Genomic DNA, 7,655 nt, shown 5'->3' with positions numbered 1-7,655 from the left:
AAAAAAAGTGAAATAAGTCTCACCGAAAGGGAAGTAATATTTACAGAACAGTCCTGTGAGCTATGCCCCCCCCCACCCCCCGTTGCCCCCCAACTGGGATTGAGAGCATGACACACAACAGGACGCAGGGCAGATTGTTCTGATCAGCAGTGAAAAGCCATAGAAGCAATTCAGTATGGAATTCTATATCATATTTGCCAACATTCCCGGAATGTCCGGGAGACTCCCAAAATCCAGGTCGGTCTCACAGACTCCCGGAAGAGCTGGCAAATCTCCCGTATCCCACTACTGGCTTCCAAAAATGATGCGATTCGCTGTGAATCACATCATTTTGGCCCCGTCCCCGCAGCAAACCGCCATTTTTGTTGCAGGGGGCGGGCCCAAAATGATGCATTTGGCCACGCCCCGCCCTCCAGTCACGCCCCACTCTCCCGCAAATAATTTAGCGAAAGTAGGCAAGTATGTTCTATATTTAGGAACTTAAACATATGAATATTTATTTTTGTTAACTGTGTTTTACTTCAGGAATTTAAAAGAAGAAGCATTTAACCTAAGTCAGCTTTTACATCTGTTTAAACTCTAACCAGTTCTATTTGTCCTAAGCAGGTGTTTGTCAGACATCTAACAGTTTCCTGTTTAGTGTGTCATTTTTATAATCATTTACTTCATTTATTCAGGTCATATACACGATGTGCAAGACAGATTTGTTGGAATACTTCTAGTGTAAAATGTGATTTTATTTCATTAGACTATGCCCTTAGCTACAAACAAAAGCTGATTTCATACTACATTCAAATCACCTTTTTATAGTGCAACATGTTTGCAGCACAGTAGTTTATTTTTATTTTCGCCTTTAGTTTATGAATGACATAATGCTAACAACTGAATGATGCAACATAACAGCAGCTACATAAGATCTTGTGTGGGGCTGTGCGTGTGAGCAGCAGTCAGTTTTATTCTGCAGCTTTTGCTTCAGTGCAAAGTGCATCTCTTCTTTGTCAGTGGAAAGGTGGTGACGTAAATGATGTTGCAAGAACACTGGTTTGTCATTCAGAATCCTCACTTTGAGGGACAGATGATTTGTATACTTGTATCATATAAAGCATGCAGATGCCACTCATGAAAACTAGCTTTGACAAAGTGGAGATACTGCCTAAGCGCTACATGAAAAAACAGACAGTATTTAACCATACTTACCAACTTTTGCAGTCAGCTGTCCGGGAGGGGGCTCCATCTTGGGGGCGTGGCCACGTTAATTGTGCTGTTAGGCCATACCCCTATCATTCTTTGCCCATTTCAGCCTATCAGAGCATGGTGGCGGGCCAGGATGACGCGTTTAGCTTCGCCCCCACACGCTTCACAAACAAGGTGAGCTGGACCCTGGATGTTGTCCTGCTCTCCTGGGAATCCAGGAGAACTCCCAAAAATTCGGGATTGTCCCGGACATTTCAGGAGAGTGGGCAACTATTATTTAACTTATGTGCAATATAGAAAACTAATTTGCACTCCTTGCATTGTAACATGGTTTTGTCCAAGAGACTACTTGGGACTCTAACCTCCCTTAGGATGTAAGCTCACATGAGCAGGGCCCTCTTCCCTCCTGTCTCCTCACCTGTTCTTCTGCTCCGTGCTTATTGCATCAGCCTGCCTGGAGTTTCTGAAGTATTGGTATTTTTTATTGTTCTGTACTGTTTCACCCTGTATAGTCTACTGTTTGTACTGTGTACGGCGCTGCGGAAATCTTGTGGCGCCTAACAAATAAATGATAATAATAATAATAATAATACTTACTCAATTTTTTTTTACTTAACTTTCCTTAATGAATCAGGTCTGTAATGTGTGTTACGTTCCCACCCACCTTGCAGCAGGTAAGCATCCACCAGGAGAATTACCTTTTTTATCAGCGAGTCCAGGCTATCTGGATGTTTTCAACAGAGATAGGACTTCTCCTTATTTATGAAGCCCTTACTACCGGCGATCGCTATTGCCGAGTCTGTCCGTCAACAGCTTACACATGGGGACCATGTTGCAAGAGCAAAATTTAATTAATAGTTGAGAGGGTCTCCTGGAGGCCAATTATCATGTGGTAGAATCCACATGATAGCGGATGTCACTGATGATGGGGTATACCACCCACGCTCGAGACTGCCACTGAATACATTGTGCCAGTTGTGCAGCATAAAAATATTTCTGCAGCAATTTGCGTTTTGTTCAGTAATACAGAATTTGTATACCTCCCCTCACCTTCCTTACAAATCCTGCATTTGCTCCTGTAACTGTCTATTATATATTTAAAAGGGTTGAGACTACTAGCTGCTAGAATGTACACTATGCTGGAAGCAAAATTAAAATCAATAGATATACTTAAAGGACCTCATTTAGAGTTGGGCGCAAAGTCCATGTAAGAAGTGTAGGAGTGGGAGTGTGCCGCAGCTTGGTAGGGTATTACAGGTGGCAAGCAACCCCAGTTACATCCCACTTGTAACACCCTACCGAGCTGCGAGCAGTTCCTGCAGCTAGATAACTGCTTGCGCCACCAAACTCCTGCCGCACAATTTTAGCCCTTTTTTGACGTGTGTTGCGTCTGCGCCTCACTGAAACTAGGACTTACTTACATGGTCACGCCTTCACAATTACGCGTTCCGCCCTTTCTCTCGTAGTGAGCCGCAAGCTGTCGCAAGGGTTAATGGCGTCCAAGATGCAGGCGGATATGGTGCTTGCGGCACATGCGTGATAGTGTTTTTTTGTTCAATGTGCCTAAAACGGACTTTGTGTCTGACTCTAAATGAGGTCCAAAATGTGAATAGTAGTAATGTTTGTGAGGAATAACTTCTGTCTGTATGTTTTACTGAGCAGAATAACTCTTGAGATGTTGTGGTATACTTAACAATGAGGAGGTTTGTGTATGAAAATGCAAACCCACTGCTCAAATGCTATTTTGTGACGTCATATGACCAAATTGCACCAACTAATATGATGCATTGGTCAGATGAGGGTATCTCCTTGACCAGTAAGACAGAAGTGGATCTACTTTCCCACCAACATTGAAAAATAAGATTTCATTTAGTAAGGCAAGATCAATGAAATTAGATAAAAGGGTGGGGAGGGAGCATTTAAGAGGGGAGGGGGTCCTTGCTTTGTGGGAGGACATACAGCCTTTTTCATCAGAATGTCCGGTAGACTCCCGAAATAGTAGCTGGTCTCCTGAATTCCAAAGTGTCTGGTAATTTCCCAGTAGTCAGGCTGGAATAGAGAACAAGTGGGCGGAACACAGCGTGTGACACTATTCCCATCATTACTCTCCCCCCACCATGGAGGGAACACTGGGAAGAAGCATAAGCAATGACTACATCTGTTTTCTGAAGAACTGCGACCATTTTCTTGTAGAACAGATTATTATGCTGCTAGGTAACTATGTCACTTAATTGTATTTTGTTGTATTCTATATACGGGACAATCTGAGAGGTGAGTAATTTGGAGGAAACACTACAGGAAAAAATAAGAAGCCTTTAATATACAGCAACACCAGTCCCTATTGATGAGAGCGGTGAACATTTTCATGAACAAACCGTGGAGAATAACAGAATTTTATTTCTGTAGGAAAATACATATGATGTATACAAATGATTTTTACAACTGGCAACATTTTTAAAACAAGTAAAATCCACAAATACATATCTACTATTAATGTCCACAGTGCAGGGCAGCGGCAGCCATTTTCTTATAGTCTCCCAAACACAACATTGACTTTTCTGACATAATTGCCTGGACACCTGGAATATTGGGAAACCTGATGTGCCTCTGCTGCCTTGTGCATGCAAGCACCTGATTATGTGATGCCATAAAAATGTGCAAATCTGAGTTAGCAAAGGCATATTACCCATTATATGCATATAACAGGGAACAGCAAGAAGAATGAGGATCCTTGTGACTCAAGTGAGACAGCACAAGGTGTGTATTACAGGAATATTTTCATTAATATTTTATTTTTGTAATAATTTATTACAAGTCCAAAATATAATTGTTAGAAGTTTGATAGGTTTTTCCTAGTTAAAGAATTCATGGCCTATAGATCAAGCCATGTCAACTTGGTAAAGCGCTACAGAATTTGCTGGCACTACATAAATAAGTGTTGATGATAATAAAACATTCATCACATGATTCTGTAAGCTACTTGGTCTATTTTTTGCGATTACAGCATGTAAACATATTGGGTTTGCCTTCAAAGATATTTCCAACACTAGTTTGACGCCCATCTTTACCAGCGTTATAAAAATATGCAGGTATAGCGACAGTGGGTATCTGACCGTATAGTGGGGAATTTTAAATTGTCTTAAAGCTTAAATGGGATTGAAAGTGTAAGGTCAGTAATGCAACATACTGGTATCGCTGCAGATAGTGAAGAACACATCAAGAACTAGTTTCACCTTTACATTGTTCATATCATATTGATTATATGAGAAAGTCTAAATGAGCAAAGACAAAAAAGTAACTAAGATAAGATTAGGGTCAGAAATAACAATAAATGTAGGATTGCGGCTGTGTTCTAATCATACAGTAAATTTAGATTAGATTAATGCAGCAGTGCTTCTCCAAACTGGCAGTTTTTACACTAATGGTTGGATCTTTGCCCTCATCAATAGCTATACTGTTCCAGCACAGCGAGTGGCAGAGTTACAGTGCACAAGTATAGCATTGTCAGCTAATAACACAGATACATAAGAATTTGTGAAGATTGCATTCAAGAACTGTTATTTAGCTTCACCAAGGTTTGTCCTGTACTTCTAGCGCCTCCTAATTAGTGTCATGAAAAGGTGTCTAGCGCCACCTGCTGACCACTATCCACACTACAAATTTGTATTTTGAAAAGATGCAAATGCAGAAAAGTGCCACTGAGATGCACAGAAGCTCCTACAAAAGGTATTTCTGGGTGTCACAATAATAAAACAAAACACACAGACACATTTATTTGGCAAATAATAGCTTTATTACACATAGGAGAGATGAAATTATGAACTTAAGAAGGTAGAGAAAGTATTTCCCCCCTTCACACCTTATTGGACTCTATGGGGAGTATTCAATTGTCGGCGGAAACGGCGAAAATCCCGCGATCTGCGCACTATTACCATTATTACGGTAATAGTGCGCGGAAAAAACGTTAGTACGGTAATTTTCTTGCTGGATTTCAGCTCCTATTTAGTTTTTACGTGGCGGGATTTCATAACAATTGAACACCCCCCTATGGGGTAGATTTACTAAAGCTTATAAAACAATCAACAAGATTCTAGCGATCATTTACCCAGTGCATGCTAGAACCTGATTGGTGGCTATGGGCAACACCTCCAATATTCCTTTTTTAGAATCATTAGTAAACATACCCCAATGTCTACAACTATTCCATTTCTCTGCAATTTTTTGCATTGTAAATGTATGAAACCTGAAAAAGACGCTTCCACAATAGTCAATTTGTCGGCTCACATTTTTAATTGCAGCTACATATTCAAAATGCATTGTAAAATTCCATTATGATCCATTAATTTGGTCTAATCTCCAAACTACCAGATTTCTTCAATTTGACCCTCAATGTGAGCTCTCATATTGGACACATACCTGTTCAAGCAGCCACATAATTGGATCTGCTTAGGTGTGGTCAGCAAAAGGTTCTTGAACTTTTTGTTCTAGGACGCAGGCAGGGACACTGAGGGGGGGGGGGGGGGGCGGTTACAAATTACCGGGGCCCGGGCCTGCCTGTGGGTCCCCGCTGCCAGGTAGTTAAAAAACATGTAAATGACTTGTTTTTTGTCCAGCGGATGGCATTGTGAAAGCTGCAATAACACGTGGATGAGAATAACTCCATTTGAATACATAATGGGGGAAATTCAATAGTCAGCCATGTAGCGCACATCGCAGGCAATTACGGTAGAAATCTCCACTGCGCAGTGTCTCACGGACGTTCCGGAATCACTTTGCGGCTAATTGAATTCCCCCCATAATGTCATGTGTAAGAGGCGCAGCCACAGCCCATATTGGCCACACCCCCATCACTACGTGGCTACAACCACTTCGACAGGGACGTAGCCCCATCTCTTCTCCTGTTATGTGTGTCTGGGGGGGAAAGGGGCCCAGAAAGTTTTTGTACCTGGGCCCAAAATTCCTCTTGGCAGCCCTGAATGCAGGTTAAGTATAGGGACCGATGGTTCAGTTCTAATAAAATAATTGCAAACATGAGTCATGGCTCAGCCCACAAGCTGCTTGTGGGTGACTGATGTACTGTACTTTAGGCACATTCAATCTGTTGTATTCATAAATAGCTCAGTGTTTCGCATTTCTGCCATACAGCATGAGTTCGATTCCTGACCAGGGCCTTATCTGTGTGGAGTTTGTATGTTCTCCTTGTGCTTGCGTGGGTTTCCTCCTACACTACAAAAACATACTGGTAAGTCAATGGGTTGCTGATACAATGAACCCTGTAAGCTCCAATGGAGCAAGGACTGATGTAAATGAAAAAATATATATTTAGAGGTTTCAAGAGCCAACACACATATACACGGATCTGCCACAACATTAAAACCACCTGTATATTATGTAGGTCACCCTCGTGCTCCAATGGAGCGCTCACCTGTTGCGGCATGGACTCCACAAGACCTCTGAAGGTACCCGGCCCCAAGATGTTAGCAGCAGACTCCAAGTCCTGTAAGATGTGAGATGAGGCCTCCATGGATCGCACTTGTTTTATCCTTGTTTTCATCAGTGGACAGGGGTCAGCATGGGCACTCTAACCCGTCTGCAGCTACACAGTCCCTTACAAACAAGTATGTTCTGACACCTTTCTATCATAGCCAGCATTAACTTTTTCAGCACTCTGCACTACGGTAGTTCTTCAATGGGATTGGACCAGACAGTTCAGCCTTCGCTCCCCACATGCACCAATGCGCTTTGAGTGCCCAAGACACTGATCCAGTTCACTGGTTGTCCTTCCTTGGACCACTTTTGGTAGGTACTAACCCCTGCATACCGGGAACACCCAACAAGATCTGCCGTTTTGGGAGAGGCTCTGACCCAGTCGTTTAGCCATCACAATTTAGCTCATGTCAAAGTGGCTCAAATCCTTATGTTTGTCCATTTTTCCTGCTTCCAACACATCAACTTCAAGAACTACATATATTATACTCACACATACATCATAAGGTTTTTTATAAAGTGTTTGTGAGGGAACAGAACAGCACACAACTTTGAATCAGTAATCTGATTCACAGGTAGTGCAGCAAACCTCTTTTTACCAAAAAAACAAACAAACAAAAAGCTAATAGGGGATCAAGTAGCTTGCATTCAACCGGACAGCACATATAACAAGATCTGTGAAGGTATAGGAAATGTAACATATTTGGGAATTGTCCTTTCATTTTTATTTGCTTGGTCACATTATCAGGTTTAGATTGTTGTTTGTGGTTTCGCTTAGCCAGTTACCTGTCCACCCCTACTGCAGCCGCATGGCCAAGAATGTCAACTGTGCACCAACACTGTTCCCAGTGTAGGAATAGGTGCTGCAACCACCAGGTTTCTCTACCTGCACCTGGAACCCTTTCTTCTGTACAGTGTATAGCTGCCAACACACTTCTTTGCTGGTTACTCTGTTGGATCCTGTTGATCGCTTA

This window comes from Mixophyes fleayi, chromosome 5 (genome assembly GCF_038048845.1).
Source record: "Mixophyes fleayi isolate aMixFle1 chromosome 5, aMixFle1.hap1, whole genome shotgun sequence".
NCBI classification, from domain to species: Eukaryota; Metazoa; Chordata; class Amphibia; order Anura; family Limnodynastidae; genus Mixophyes; species Mixophyes fleayi.
The sequence above is the reverse complement of the archived record's forward strand: the minus strand, read 5'-3'. Positions refer to the sequence as shown.